Source organism: Pezoporus flaviventris, unplaced genomic scaffold (assembly GCF_033815535.1).
Source record: "Pezoporus flaviventris isolate CSIRO_AGI_PZ_B2104156 unplaced genomic scaffold, CSIRO_AGI_Pfla_v1 ptg000007l, whole genome shotgun sequence".
Classification (NCBI taxonomy): Eukaryota; Metazoa; Chordata; class Aves; order Psittaciformes; family Psittacidae; genus Pezoporus; species Pezoporus flaviventris.
This window is the reverse complement of record NW_026892555.1, coordinates 3,410,278-3,427,027: the sequence shown is the minus strand read 5'-3', so window position 1 is coordinate 3,427,027 and position 16,750 is coordinate 3,410,278. Positions and strand designations below refer to the sequence as shown.

Genomic DNA, 16,750 nt, shown 5'->3' with positions numbered 1-16,750 from the left:
GGTTGACACCTCTGAAACCACACCATAAACACCCACTCAATTACAAGTGCTCTTACCTACAGAAGTTCTGCACCAACCCAGTGCATAAGGACTGGCCTGAGGAGTAAGTCGGAATTATAAAGCTAAAGAGACTGCGGCTCATAATCCCCTCCCTATGGATAAACCTTCCACATTCACTAATAAAGAACCACAGAATTGCTTAGGTTGGAAAAGACCTTTAAGATCGAGTCCAACTGTTAACATGGCACTACCAAGTCCACCACTAAACCATGTTCTTAAGTGCCACACCTACACATCTTTGAAATGCCTCCAGGGATGGTGACTCCAGCCCTGCCCTGGGCAGCCTGTTCCAATGCCTGAGCACCCTTTGGCGAAGGAATTGTTCCTCAGCTCCATCTAAACCTGCCCTGATGCAGCTTGAGGCCGTTTCCTCTTGTCCCATCCCTTGTTCCTTGGGAGCAAAGCGCAGCCCCCTCCTGGCTCCATCCTCTGTCAGGTAGCTGTAGAGAGCGATCAGGTCCCCCCTGAGCCTTCACTTCTCCAGACTGAACCCCCCAGGTCCCTCAGCCGTTCCCCATCACACTTGTGCTCCAGGCCTTGCACCAGCTCCATTGCCCTTCTCTGGCCCTGCTCCAGCACCTCAATGTCTCTCTTGTAGTGAGGAGCCCAGAACTTAACACAGGATTCAAGGTGAAGCCTCACCAGTGCCCAGTACAGGAGGATGATCACTGCCCTGGACCTGCTGCCGCAGTGGTGCCGATACACACAGATCTAGCCTGTCCAAATCCCTCTGCAGAGCCTTCCTACCCTCGAGCAGGTCAACTCTCCAACCCAATCTGGTGTCATGAGGATGCACTCAATCCCCTCATCCAGATCACTGATAAAGACATTAGAACTGGCCCAATACTGAGCCCTGTAGAACACCATTTGTGACCAGGTAATGAAAGTAAGTTGCTACCATTAGTAAGTAGACTTTATAAGCTGAAGCAGTTAAGTGTCATCTACACATCCTGTGTTTCTGGACGATGCCGGCAGAGTCATTTAGTCATGTGTGCCACAGTCACCATGTTTTCCTCTTTCACGTGTATTTACCTGTGGGGTTAAATACGTAACTGCCAAGTATTTTCAGTCTATTCAAACCTCAGAGATCTGCTCTGAGTGCAAATTATAAGTGTTACAAGAACATAAAAGGCATGTCTGTGTGCAGATCTAAAACTGAATCCTCCAAGTTCTATGACTCCATCCAATACAAACACTAAAAACAGCATAAAGTGAACAGGTAAAGCCAGAACGACAGGGGCAAACTGAACAGGAAACATCCATTCTGCAAGAGAAGGCGCAGTGAACAGAAAGTGTATTTTTGGTACCAAACAAGGTGGTGGTTCTGTGGAACAAAGTAAGTGATCAAGCAATGAAAAGACTATCAAAGAACCATAGAATAGTTAGGGCTGGAAAGGACCTTAAGATCATCTAGTTCCAACCCCCCTGCCATGGGCACGGACACCTCACACTAAATCAATGTCACCCAAGGCTCTCTACAACCTGGCCTTGAACACTGACAGGGATGGAGCATTCACAACCTCCCTGGGCAACCCATTCCAGTGCCTCACCACCCTCACAGAAAAGAACTTCCTTATGTCCAAACTAAACTTCCCCTGTTTCAGTTTTAACCCGTTACCCCTTGTCCTGTCACTAATGAAGAGTCCCTCCCCAGCATCACTTCAGATACTGGAAGGCTGCTCTTAGGTCTCCACGCAGCCTTCTCTTCTCCAGGCTGAACAGCCCCAACTTTCTCAGCCTGTCTTCATATGGGAGGTGCTCCAGCCCCTGATCATCCTCGTGGCCTCCTCTGGACTTGTTCCAACAGTTCCATGTCCTTTTTATGTTGAGGACACCAGAACTGCACACAATACTCCAGGTGAGGTCTCACAAGAGCATGAGCTTATGTATTTGCAATATGAACACAAGACTTCCATTAACAGCTTAGAAACAAGGTGGTAAGCAAGAGATTCAGCACATTGTTCTGTCATTTCCACTGGAACCATCATTCCAGTATTTGCATGTGTAACAGCAAACTTGAAGAGTAAATGGCACTAATCTCCTCCTTCCACCAAATCCCCAGGGAAAAAACACACACACTTCAATGAAAACCTGACAAGTCAGAAGTATTCACAATTCACATGTACCAGCTTTTGCTGTTTCTTACTTGCCACTATTATTACCCAGCCTGGATGTTCACAAGGCTAGGTTTCCAGTAAGTCTTATCTAGGAAGGTACTGCCAGATATTTACCTAACAAGCTAATACATACTTCGTTGTCATGGTTTTACCAGGATATGACTCACTTCTGCCTGTTCCAAACCATGTATCCCAAAGAACAAACTGCTTCAGGTCACACCACATACAACATGTGCTTTTTACACATGACATCACAACAGTCAGAGCTATTCCTTTGGAAAGGTCAAGCAAAATGAAAGGATGTGTTAAAACCACCCTGAAATCAGAAGTCTGATTTGTAGACCTTTGCATACGATAAATTGAGATCCCACTTGGAGCACTGTGTGCAGTTCTAGTGTCCTCAAGGTAAGGACATGGAGCTGTTGGAACAAGCCCAGAGGAGGCCACGAGGATGCTCAGGGGCTGGAGCACCTCCTGTATGGAGACAGGCTGAGAACACTGGGGCTGCTCAGCCTGGAGAAGCTCCATGGAGACCTTAGAGCAGCTTCCAGTGTCTGAAGGTGGCTACAAGGATGCTGAAGAGGGACTCTTCATTAGGGACTGCAGTGACAGGGACAATGGGTAACGGGTTAAAACTTAAACAGGGGAAGTTTAGATTGGATATAAGGAAGAAGTTCTTTACTGTGAGGGTGGTGAGGCACTGGAATGGGTTGCCCAGGGAGGTTGTGAATGCTCCATCCCTGGCAGTGTTCAAGGCCAGGCTGGACAGAGCCCTGGGTGACATGGTTTAGTGTGAGGTGTCCCTGCCCATGGCAGGGGGGTTGGAACTGGATGATCTTAAGGTCCTTTGTAACCCAAACCAGTCTACAATTCTATAAATAAGGGGAGCCCTGGTTTGTGTCCCCCTCCTGTTTTCTGTTTCCCACGCTACCAGTCTTCCATGTTCAGAAAATACCCTTTAAATTACTGTGTTTCTATGACTCAACTCAGAATTTACCAGATACTAAAGTCAGCGTATTTATTCTTGATAAAAATTGGTGCTTTTTTATTCACTTTGAGGTACTTTGGTTATTTCCCTTTTGAAGTGACAACACTGAAATCTACTCTTTTTTAAGCTACTCCACCGATTCCTCAGGGTGGTGAAAGTAGACAGAATATCTTGGGAAAAGAGAAATACAAACATCATCCAATACCAGAAAAGGAGAAATGAGAAAGGAGAAGCAATTAGTCACTATAAACATGAAATGTGAAGTTGATGAAAGGCTGACTATGATTCAGAGCACTCCTGAAGTAAGAAGTTAAGCAAAAAAGCTACTGAAGAATAAAGACATCCACTCCTGCAAATAGAGATAGTCAGGAGACACCAACTGACCCTCTGCTATTTCCTTTAGGTGAAAACATGGAGAGATCCTGGAGTGGCAATACTCTGAAGCTGAGATGCAAGGTAACAGCCTGAAGTCTCACTAGTGGCCTTGTTCATATGAAATGCAGAGCAGCCATATCTCCTCTGTTCTCAAGTGCATTCCTGAAGTAAGTGATATGGTTCTAGATCTAGACGCAAAAGAACTCTTAAAGTAGCAGGAAATAACTATTACTACCTGCCAAAGCTTAAGGAACAATAATACAATACAGGCTCCCAAACCACCAACTACAAGGAAGGTTGTAGGGAAACTCACACCAGAAAAGGGAGGTGGGGGGAAATATCCAACAAGGTATTTTAGCCACACTGAAATGAAAGAATATTCCAAACATCCACGTATGTCAGCCGCAATAAAAGCGGAAGTCAGAAATACCAAGTATAGTGAAGTAGAAAACTGAAGTTTGCAAACATAACCATTCACCCTGAGGAAGGGGGGTCACAAGGAATCAAAACCAGAATAGAAACAGATTCCTGTAATACTGTGGTTACCCAACTTCTCTACTCCTGCTAATAGCTGAACTACTTAAGACAAGGCAAAGCATCCCTACAGCAAAGATATTGCTTAAGACAAATCTTTATGTACTGCAGAAAACAGAACGTGAGGATAGAAAAATCACTGACATATCACTCCAAAGCCAGCACATCAGTCTGGAGACAATTTCCAGCCAGTTTAATAGGTGAGAAAACACCTTACAAATTCCCCCCATACACAGCAAGTTCCGTCCTGCACAGGTCTACCCATGTCTGTACCCTTCAGGCTGAACAGAAGGGTCATGAACCACAGAATGGTTTGGGTTGGAAGGGACCTTAAAGCTCATCCAGTTCCAACCCCCTGCATGGGCAGGGGCACCTTCCACTAGAGCAGGTTGCTCCAAGCCCTGTCCAGCCTGGCCTTGAAAACTATCAGGGATGGGGCAGCCACAGCTTCTCTGGGCACCCTGTGCCAGCACCTCAGCACCCTCAAAGAGAAGAACTTCTTCCCTATATCTAATCTCAGTCTCCCCTCTTTCAGTTTAAAGCCATTCCCCTTTATCCTATCCCTACCTGCTCTTATGAAAAGTCCCCATCAGTAAATGGGCAGTCAGAGCCAGACCAGCTCTAGGAAGCTCAAGGAAGACGACAAAAGAAATTCTGGTTCAACACCCACTGTTTAAAAACGAGGTTTCTCAACAATAATTAGAAGGGAAGAACAAGCAAAATGCATCAACTAGAACCATTCTACCCAGAATAAAACCCTGTGTGAAAGCGAGATCTTAGCTCTTCCACATACCTTAAGTTGCCTTTCCAGCTCTCAGCAGCAGGTGCTCAACACAGGGTGAAACATGAAATCTGAAATGAAACATTTAGACTTGATTAGGGCATTTTCCTGACCAAAGCAGTCAAATATGCATCAGATTTACAAGCAAATAACTGATATTCTTAGTATGAAGACACATAACCTCACAAAGCAACGAGCTGCACCACATCACCTTCTTTACAAGGGAAGTTGATTTAGCTGGAAGTCCTTAGGGCTAAACCCAACAAAACCAGATAAACAGAATTAAAACCCATGAATGAAGCCAGAAGCCTACTCTGAACTCAAGCAGATACCCCACAAATCCTGCACATCCCATCACAGTAAACCAACAATTCCACAGGCTGTAGTATGGGTTTGGTATTTTGAAGAAGGGGGAGGGTTAAAGGAGGATTCTGAAGTGGACCTTCAATATAGTTCACACACATTTAATGGCAAGAACAATTCAGCAAGCGCTGAAAACCCTGATGCATGATTCAAAACATGAGCGGCATCCAGAGCTAGAATTAGAAAGTGCTTCCCTGGAGGAAAACAAAAGGCATGCGGGAGGAACGAGTGAAAAGCATTTATTTCCTCCGGGTACGTGCATCAGAGGACAGCCAAGCCAGTTCTTAGCTGAAGTAACAAATATAGACAGATGTAGCTCAGCACACACACAGAGCACACTGTCCAGAAAGAGTTGTGGGGTTGTTCTTAAAGGAACTGATGAACCTGAAAGAACTCCAGTGCCGAGTTACCTACAGAGGCAGCTTGGCTACTTCACAGGCTACATTTGCTTTTGCCTCTCTAACAAATACACACCACAGGGACAAAGGCAATACCAGCAGAAAGCTCAAGCTTACGTGTTAAGCACTCAGAAATCAACGTTTAAGAACTGTTTCTGAAGCTTAATTCACTTCAGCTACTTCAGGTTTTCCCACAAAGGCCATCTATAGATTTCCACACAGGAATGTGATGAGATAAAGTACACAGAAAAGTTTAAATAAAACATGGAGACCTTTTTAAAGGCTGTAACAAACTGACAAACATTTGCAGATGAAAGGCACAGAAAGGAGCCAGACACTCACCTGAAACACCCATCCACACCACAGGGAAAACTACCACTGAGAACTTGAAGTGCTTTTTGGTGGCACACAAGAGGCCTGGCACTGCCTCAGAATACTGATGCTGAAGTTAACATGGTATCTGTTGATCAGGCAACTGTCCCATCACATCTACCAGAGTGAGGGGCCAACAACAGCCCTCCCCAGAAACACGTCTGCTCCGAATATTTTTATGGAATCATCAGTCATGATTTGGAACAATTTGTTCATCACTGGTGCTCTTACTCAACAGGAATGACACCAGCGAGAGCCCTTTAGGAAAAGTCCTCAGCAAGTGTGCTGATGACACCAAGCTGTGCGGTGTGCTTGACACACTGGAGGGAAGAGATGCCATTCAGAGGGTCCTGGACAGGCTTGAGAGGTGGCCAATGCCAGCCTCATGAAGTTCAACAGTGCCAAGTGCAAGGTCCTGAACATGGGTCAAGGCAATGCTAAGCACAAGCCCAGGCTGGGCAGAGACTGGATTGAGAGCAGCCCTGAAGAGAAGGACCTGAGTGTTGGCCAATGAGAAGCTCCCCATGACCCAGCTTCAGTGCGCGCTTGAGCCCAGAACCTCCCCCTGTGCTGGGCTGCACTCCCAGAGTGTGAGCAGCAGCTCAGGGAGGGGATCCTGCCCCTCTGCTGTGCTCTGGGGAGACCCCCCTGCAGTCCTGATCCAGCTCTGGGGCAGCAGCACAAGAGGGACATGGAGCTGTTGGAGGGAGTGCAGAAGAGGCCATGGTGATGCTGCGAGGGCTGGAGCAGCTCTGCTCTGGAGCCAGGCTGAGAGAGCTGGGCTGGGGCAGCCTGGAGAAGAGAAGGCTCCTGAAGGGGAGACCTGAGAGCAGCTCCAGTGCCTGAAGGGGAGACCTTAGAGCAGCTCCAGTGCCTGAAGGGGCTGCAGGAAACCTGGAGAGGGGCTTTGGACAAGGGCCTGTAGGGACAGGACAAGGGGAATGGCTTTAACCTGAAAGAGGGGAGATTTAGATTAGATAAAGGAAAGAAGTTCTTCCCTGTGAGGGTGCTGAGGCACTGGCACAGGGTGCCCAGAGAAGCTGTGGTTGCCACATCCCTGGCAGTGTTCAAGGGCAGGTTGGACACAGGGGCTTGGAGCAACCTGCTCTGTTGGAAGGTGCCCCTGCCCATGGCGGGGGTTTGGAACTGGATGAGCTTTAAGGTCCCTTCCAATCCAAATCACTCCTGAGACCACTTCTCAGATTTAGAAACATGAGCAGTTATTGATTCAATTAAAGATGTTTTCTGATACAGCAAAAGTTGTCTTTAATTCCCAAGGCCGATAGTAATGACCATTCCCTCCTATGGGAAGTTACATCAATAGCATCCTTAAAGCATTTGTTAAAGTAATTGTGTGATACCATGGGACTTACATCCAACATCCAAAATGAGCCATATACTAGAAAAATATTATCCAAATGCTTAAGCATCAATAATATTACATTTTCCACACAAGTTACTCTACTGCTTTTCAACAGAACTACCCATGTGTGTAAACTCAGTGTACAAACACGCAGCACTGTGACGTGATGTTGGATGGCAACCCTGAAGTACTGATAAAGGGCCTCTCTTCTGGTCATTAGCTACTACAAGAGTAATGCAGTCAGAGATGATCCTAGAACAGCTTCCTCCCATCTCCCCTACACTGACAGCCATTTCTAGGCCTGTCTTCCCAAGATTCACTTTCACAGGTTATTCACTGATCCATTTCATTCATTAGCTACTGAGGAAGCAGTGACAAGGACTCTCCTACACTTCAGTCTGACCAGTTGTAACACTTCTTAAAGCATCAATTACTCTCATTCTAATAGGGACAAATGCTGAAAGCTCCCAAAGTGGTTAAAAGGAGCCTGAACACAAGAAGTAGTTTGGGTTAGGTAAAATATTGTGCTTTTATTTCCATTTTCTGCAGGAAAAAACATGATCCCTTGTAAATTAATTTCTCCACAATAAATACATATATATATATATATATATGTGCACCCTGGGAAAAAACACCCAACAACTTTCCATAGGTTTGAAATCTCTCTACCTTTCTCCACGAGAAAAGGTTTTCAGTAAATTGAAAATATTTAATGTTAAGTTTAACACATTTCTGGTAGTGGAAAACTATTCTTTTTCAACTTTTCCCAACTGGCTGCAAGTCACCCATCTGGTCCAGTTTTATTTGTTTCCTTTGCTTTTGTTACTCACTTTTATGACTTTCCTATTTTCCTCTTAAAAAGCACGCATAATCCTACCTGGGTTTCAATTAGATGATAGAGCATCTTTCTTGTACATCTAAACCTCCACAGAAGGTGTCTGAAATTTGAAGTCTCCCAGTATAACCCCACTTCCTCTCCAGTCTGACTTCTTCACCTTTTAACCACACTGTTATAGCCCAAGTGTGGAAAAAAGGGGCAAACCTCAATAAGATCTCAAATCCACATAGTATTAGGAACACAAACTAAAGGAGTCCACACACACTATCACCTCTTATTCGTGAAAGTCACTGCACAAAATCAGCTGTAAAGGAAGATTAAACAACACAAGTTCAACACAAAACTGCTGTAACCCAGACTCAGTCCTAAACACTATTACATTTCAAGTGACAGCTGTGCATTAAGTACTCACTTTATATGCACATGGGCACCTGGTTTCCTCCCCCTCCCCATTTCATTTTGACTGTGTTTCAAATCCTTTTCAAGACTCACTACTTTCATCTTGCCTTTCTAACACCAACCTTGACTAAGTACCCACAAGGTCTTGCTTTATTTTACTCCTTCTATCAACTTCAGGAGTCAGGTATTAAAGCAAATGTGGCTTACATACATTTATTTTCACAACTCACTGCAGTTCAGTTCCATAGTTCCAGTCTGATCTGCTGCTTGGTATAATATGACCAATGTTCCCACTCCCCCTGGGAATACTGCAGTTCAGGATGTATTTCAACAGAACAAAAGAAAAAACTTTAATGCAAATCCCATTTATCTCCAAAAGGCCATACAAATAAATACATTAAACTCCAGAACCTGTTTCCTAGCAAGGGAAACTCCTGTGTTTCTGATTATGAAACAGTTTAAAGGTTCTGTTTGCCTTTAAGAGACAAAAAAGCTGACTCAGTTGTAAAATGAAGCCAGTGATACACACTGCCTTGAAGAATTCCCTCTCCTCTTTTGCTGAAAGGAGAACAAGGCACAGAAGTAGCTGTTGAAAGAACTGAACCAGCATGAGAGGAGCAGAACTGCCGTCACACAAAGGAACTCGCACCCTTCTACAGAGGCTGAAGAACCAGGCAGGGGCTTGTAGCATATAACACAACTAAACTTTCACTTTATTTAAAGCCCCATTCTGGGAATTCAACATCTATGTATGCTGCACACCACCTTCTAAAGGAAGCCACGTGGTGGCTTAGTGATTTCATAGAGGTAACATATCTTCATAAATAAGGGAATGAAATCCCAAGTACTAAAGCTAGATTTAGTGCTAAAGGGGGTTCAGAACTAAATGATCTTAAGTTCTTTTCAACCCAAACCATTCTATGATTTCTTGTAATGATTAAATATTGACATGAACTCTAGGCAGAAGGTGGAACACAAATGCACTCGGTGTTATACCCTGCTCCTTCTTTAACTCCATCCTTCAACTAGGTTTCACAGGAGCTTTTTGTTCTTTGTATTTCCATCCACAGCCTGAGAAATACCAGTCATAAACTCAATCTAATTCAGAATATTCCCACAGGAGAAGCATATGCCATATACTTTTTGTTCCCCCCATTTCTCTTCTAAAATTGAATCTTTAAACAGTGCCATCAAATACATGGGCAAAATGAAAGGACTATTACCCACCTCTGGAAATGGACTGATTTTTCCTGACAACCACAGATATTCAATATGTCCTAAACAATTTATACACACTAAGGTGTATGACAACAGTGCCATACTCTCCTTGGAGGAGATCCCCTCACTACTGGATGAGGTCCCACGTTTACAAAGTCAATGCAAAAGAAGAAATCCACATAAAGCTGAAATTATCGCATTGTCTTGACAATGAAGATCTCCTGCCCAGTCTGACCAGGTGCTTTCATAACTGATTCAGCAGAGTTTAATACAAATGACACGAGGCTTCCCCTTGCCTCCATAGGGTTGGGGGGGATTAAATGACTTTTAGTTTCCCAGACCACAGCAAGCAGCTTACAAAAGTTGCATAGATGAACAATTAGCCTCACCTTTTAGCTTGAAGGCTCCCTGGAAACTCAGATGTAGCACTGATTCCAGCAGCTTCTGCCTCTCAATTTCGACAGTGCTTAAAAAGCTCTCAGATCTAGGGGTTTATCCACTTTCAACACCTCCAACGCAGGGGTGCGTCATTACACCCGCTTCCAGCAGAGGCTGTATTGAGCACAGCCATGCACACCACTCCATACCCACTGTCACTGAAGATTACTTAATTCTCTTTCCCAATCTCAGGAGTGACTTACTCCTTCCATAACAAAACACCCTGACTTGCTTTAAAACAGATTCACTGGATTTACAACTACAAGGAAGCTACTGGTGCAACACCAAAACACAAACTATTGCATCAAAGAGTGAAAGAGAGACATAAAAATATAGCTTCACCAGAAGTTCCTATTACTCTGACAGCAAAGCTCAGTTTATTAACAGATAATAAAATATACCACTAATTAAAGTGTGATACCAAAAGGAATAAGAAAAGCCATCATCTAAGGCTACTTTCTTGCACAGGAAGTTAATGCACATACATCTTGCATGTTTTCTTCCATTAAATCTGTAGGTGTCTATATTGCTCTTTATGGTAACCTGGTTTTCAAGCCACATCCAGATAACATCTGATTCCAAACACGAGCATGACCCTTTCATTTACCGAAAATAATCATCTCTCCATGACCTTTACAGCCAGCCATAAGTGAGAACAGCATTCCAAAGAAAATACAAGCTGCTTTGCCTGCAACAGATCACATCAAAGCTGCACAGACCCAGGCAACAGCTAGGAAGAGAACAGAGAGGAATCACTTACAAGAGCTCAGAGAAAACAGTTGCTGGAGTTGCTGTTGACTACTTTTTGCTATCAGTGTTCACCTGAAAATAACAATCCCATGTTCTCTTACCTGTTCACATCACTAAAGTCACTGCTGCAGAGGTCTCGAGAGGCCATACTGTCAGTGTGCCACCCCCGAGGCAGGGATCAACAGCATTTCTTTTCTGACATGCCTGATTTGTTCTTAAAGACCATCAGTGACAAAGTCCCCCTCTGTAATGTATTCCAATGGTTTGTTGTTCTCAGCATTAGAAGTCTTCCTCCCAAATCAATATTCCAAGTCTTCAGTCCTATTGAGTCAACTATTTCTTGGTTTAGCCCCCATAAGCCTTTTTCTTCATTCTTGTAGTAGCCTGATGTATTTGTGTAACTGAAAACTACGCGGAGATGAAAAGTTAACATCTTCATGCTTTCAGTTCTTGTGCATCACATTCTTAGGTATCTTCTGTTACTAAAAGTATCCAAGAGAGGAAAACCCCTTCTCCATGTACAGTGCCCAAAACTGAAATCCCAACTAAATCCCAACAGAACAGGTACTCCAAGTACTCACCCTGTTGCTACAGCACAGCTCTGCAGCAGCAGAACAAGGTTAATCACAAACTGAGCACCAATGAATCAATAACCTGCACATCACAGTTTCACTCTTGTAGGGCTTGAGAAGTTTGTTTTGAGCACGTATTTGAACACCACAATTCAAAATGCACTAAACAATAGGAAGAGAAGCTGTAGAGTTGAGAGATGCCAGAACTAGCACAGAAAACAGCCAGCTTTGTGACTTATACAAACTCTAGTGAAAATTAAAAGAATTAATAAACCAACTGGAGTATGGAAGCAACTACTTCAGTTATTTAAGCCTCAAATAGAAAATGAGCCCTGATAAGAGTTCGGAATTCCTTCTTTAGCCATTAATTACCAGCATTCCCATGATGGTGCTGTTACCACCAGTCAGAACAGAAACTGCCATTTGTAACACTTGTGAAGAGCTTCACTGCAGGCAAAAGCCCCTTCCATATCTGCAGCATGTAAAGGTCTCCTGAGTGAAGGCTGGCGATGGAAAACAAGTTTAAAACATTACAAAATTCAAGTCTTCAATGCAATAAGAACTGGAATTTAAGAGATTAAAACTCTCCAACTTGTAGATTGGGAGGTGCATCTTTATATGTTTATTCTCAACCAGCTTTTTTCCCCCCTCTCATAAAACTGAGTGCATTTATTTAGTAAGTGCAAATGCAGTTCTGAATCAGGCATCACGAAAGGTTAATGAATACACTGACAAAGGTGAATTAATTGCAACAGCCATGCCAAGGCTCATCCCAAGCAGAAAGACAGCACCTTAAATGAAGAACTTTGATCCCACATCATGGTTCCTCCTTCTCCTCGTGAGGGGTACTTCAGATCTCTCTACAGAAAAGCACTTCAGGATGAACCCTGAGCAAAGCACTGTCCATATTTTATAGAGGAATAAACAACAGCACAGCAGTTGAATTACTTTAGTCATCAAAAGGAAAAGAAGGAGGCAGAAATACAATTCTTGCCTCTTGACCTCCTATACTGCAGTTGTATCAGCGTTTCCCATCTCTTCCCACCACTGGTTAACAAAAGCAGCGGTATCAGGCACAAGAGTCTGAGGCACTGGCAAAAATACAAGAACACCACCATCAAGTTCTTGCACTTGCTGGGGAAAACAGTGAAGAAAGAGACATAAGGACTAATGAATTCAAGTATGAAGTTTAACTCTTTACAGGTAGTTCAAACAACTGAGCTACGAAGGTAGCTGTTATATGCTCCTTTGGTGTGCTACTGCCTGGAGTGTAAAATCAATTATGAAGAAGCATCTCTGCCTTTAAACAGCTTCTACTGCAGAAGAGCAGCAGTGAAGAAGCAAAGGGGATGAAGGAGCAATCTCCTAAAACCTGAGGTATAAGCAGGCTTAAAAGAACCACAAGAGCATTCAGCCACTAGCAAAAGGAATTTCTGCTTGAAGAGTATTAGGAATAGCAAAGGAAAAAACATGGTAAACAGCTTGGGGAATTAACCAAAAATGAAAAGGAACGGTGCTCTTTGAAACAGTGACTTCATTTTTCTCCTTTCTGGATTAACCTTTACTTAGAATAGGCGGCCAATAAAAAATTCAGTCTCCTAAACCAGAATACAATTCTTCCCCCCTCAAAGGAAAGATTAGAACTGCCTAGTCCAAAAAAGGAAATCAGGAACAGATACCTACATGAAAACAAGAAAATACCACCACATCTTATGCTTTCACGGTATGTTTCATAGAAAAAAAAAACAACACATTTAAAGATTAAAGATTTAAATCAGTAAGAATAAATTCTCTTTCCAAGATCACAGAATTTCTGGATCTCAATGCTACAGAGTATTACTGAGGACAAACTTGCCCCAGTGTTCACAACTAACATACAACCTACAGCAGACAGGATGCAACGGGCATTGACTGATATAAATCACCACTGGGTCTTACTCAGACACTGAGATTTAAAAGTCTCACTAGTACCTTCAGTAGCAGGAATGCTGAAGGCAATGCTAGGAAATGCAGTATCAAATGTTGATGGACTGGAGACTTCCTGGCTATTGTACATCCCATGGACTGTGGGGGTCCGAACGAATTACCTGACTGGGTTTAAACCACGACAATCAGTAAATACTCCTGGCAGCGTTAAGAAAGGTCTGGGGAGAAGAGCCGAGTACCTGGTTAAAAAGGCTCCTTCAGACCTGTCAAATGTCATCATTTAGCTCATCCTGAGCTTCTGCTGAACTAGACTTCTCTTATTCCCTGCAAGCAAATTATTTGCTATCCCACCAGCAAGGAAACAGGAAAGAGCACAGCTCCCTCTTCCCATATGAGAATAAGTAAATAAGAAAATCAGCTGCTGCTTCAAATCCTTCCCAGGAACTTCAATGGGACTAAAGGAAAAATCGTCTCTGCTTTCCAAAGACACTTCCCAGCCCCAGATGGTCCTTTCCCTCTCCCCTCCCCCAACCCCAAATCAAACAAAAGCAGGAATTGCACATTTTCATGTGGGTAAACAATGAGAACCCCATGCCTGGCAGCAGGAAGCAGGAACAGTTCACAGGCACTGGAGCCCTCTGACCTCTTTCTTACTGTCCCCAACAGTGCAAACAGCTCCAGCTCTATCCCTACATCTGCAAAGGCAACAGAAATGCCTCATTTAAGGGCTCTTGACATATACACTGTCTAAATGCTTCTAAATTCATTGTTCATCAACGTATCTACAACAATAGCAGCAAGAAAGATGTAATCTCCTACTACGGTATCCAGGACAACTGATGCACGTGTTTGGTTATACACATTTGCTCAAAAGAAAGGCAATTAGTTCAGGGTCTTAAAATGAGTTAAATTACAGCTCCACGGGCGCAGAAAGGGTCAAGATTAATTTTATGGATTAAGCTCTAAACTGACCTATATTAAACTCAATGAAGTTGTAAGCCTGCAGGAAAAAGGAAACCAAGTTGAGTGCTTCTCAGCTCCCCTTCCCAGTGGGAAAGAAAGCACTCTGGCGCACTGGGAAGCCAACAAAAACTACCGAACCTTTTCTACATGTCCTTTCTGCACTGAGCATGATAAAAAAGGGCAGAGGACCAGTGTGGAGAGTGGAAAAAAACAGTCTTGAAGTCACAGGGAACGAAGGAAATCCAGCACAGGAGAGCGTTACCAGTTCAACCATGGACTGCTGCAGATCTGAAGACAATTTAGCTCTACCCATAGCCAACACTGATGTAAAGGAATCATCAGCTGTTCTCTACAAAAGCCTGGTGCCATCAGCTTTTGTTATTTACCTCTTCCATGCTGATTTCTACTTGACACAAGTTGTATTCAAATGTTGTAAACCAGATTTCAGAAGCTATTTTCCAATCCCTTCTTCATCTACTGACATTACCAGTGATGTGCTCCTCCAGATTTCAAGTACTGTTAGAGCCAGAGAGCATTTGGTTTATATGGTTCTGCCATCCCTGAGACTATTTCTTTCCTATACGCAATTCCCTGTGCCAACTCCCTCCAACAGCCACCGATTTAGCTTTCAGAACATCCCTTTGCAAGTTTTCATAGTTTACACCTTCCAGCACAAGACATCACAACTGTCTCATGTCTGCTTTAACAGAGGAAATCAGATCAAGCCACATCTGAAGCATTTTGTGGTTTTGGTTCTTTGATGATTTTTATTTGTGAGGTTGGGTTTTTCTTAAATCATTTTCTGTTCATGAAGACCTAACACTCAAAAGTTCCCCCAACTGTAAGACTCACATCCCACTGTCAGGAACACTAACTGCTGAGCAAGCATCAAACTCCCACCTTCAGAAACTTATACAGTAGAAAGAACATGAAGTTGCAAAGGAACAGGACAGGGAAAATAAACATTTAAGTCTAAAGCATAAAACCTGAAGGTTTTTAAACAGTTCAGTTCCTAAACAGCCACTTTCTTCAACAGCTCATCTGAATATGGAGAGCAGGACATGAAAAATGAGAGCTTTTACATTACTAGATCATCTCCACAGAAGTTCTTGTTCTCCCACCCCAAGGAGACTACTTAAAACCAGATTATCTATCCGAATATCACGTTCTCCATTTAATTTCCCATTCCTTCAACTTCCTGCCCTTCTAACAGACACAATAAAACACATTCATTGAATGCTGTGGTAAAACACACTGGGCTTTGGAGGTCCGTAAGTGGCAGTCACATAAAAACCAAGAGACTCACTTGAACTTGCTACCAATTCACAAACTCCGAACTTGCAGTTCATCTGCATTAAGCTCTAGGGGTTCTTCAAGCACTTCAAAACAAAACAGACAGCTTTTAAGTACACAGTAACTATCATGTAGCAGTTACCATTCAGAGAGACAATCACTGTTGTTCAGGTGCTAAATAATTACATCAAAATTAAGAGGTTTAGAGTGTTCCTAAATCATTTCTGTTGTTTCGTACAAGAGCTGAAAGTAAGGATTTGCTTATTGCAGTTTTTAATATCCTGACCTTTAATTCAAACCTTTCCAACAAATTCAGTCAATATGTTCATGTCTTCATGTTACTCAGCAATGGCACTTAAAACTTTAGATTTACAATAACAGGAGATGAGAGGAAACCCAGATTCAGCCTGGAAACCACATCCAATGGAGCTAAATCAGTGTCACATTTGAAGTTTCAGTGACAGCTGTCTGAAATGAAGACTCAAATGTACATAAACCCCATGTTTTCACTGCTTGTATCCCAGAGTGGCAGCTGTTACACAAGGAAAAAAAAAGAGCTAGAGCACAAATACTACCATAAGAGTGTCCTTTTTACATACTTTCTACCAACGTATTGAAATTCATCCAGAACACGAGTAAAGAGGCACCTTCTGCAATAATCTACAGCAAATGTAAAGCTACAAATGTTCAATTTAAGATAAGAAGACTAAAAACATTTGAGCTTTGAATAAACAAATTTTACAGCAAATTACAACCTACTTATAGGTACCAATACTCAAAACATGACTATTGTTTAAACACCAGTGCAGGCAGCTGCTAAAAACCTGTAAGTGAACAGACACGTAATATTTCAGCGACACAACCTGAAAACTGCACTTTAAGAAGACTTTTCCACAAACCCTGAGAGATAAAACAGGGATGGGAATAACAGAATAGCCTGTACTGTTACTGTGAGTGTTACATCACATGAAAGTACTATGTGTGGACATGCCTACTACCAGG

General features: G+C 43.0%; 2 protein-coding genes across 3 annotated transcripts in view; one reads left to right on the top strand and one right to left on the bottom strand.

The window, feature by feature from the left end:
- The window catches only part of DENND3 (DENN domain containing 3), a 410,308-nt gene that overhangs the window by 276,654 nt on the left and 116,904 nt on the right, over positions 1-16,750 (top strand). The gene's annotated exons all lie outside the window — the stretch shown is intronic.
- Positions 1-16,750, bottom strand: part of PTK2 (protein tyrosine kinase 2) — a 201,502-nt gene that overhangs the window by 182,482 nt on the left and 2,270 nt on the right. For both annotated transcript variants that reach the window (XM_061447653.1, XM_061447654.1), the window contains exon 2: positions 4,868-4,926. The gene's annotated coding sequence lies outside the window, so the exon portion shown is untranslated. The remainder of the gene's footprint in view (positions 1-4,867; positions 4,927-16,750) is intronic.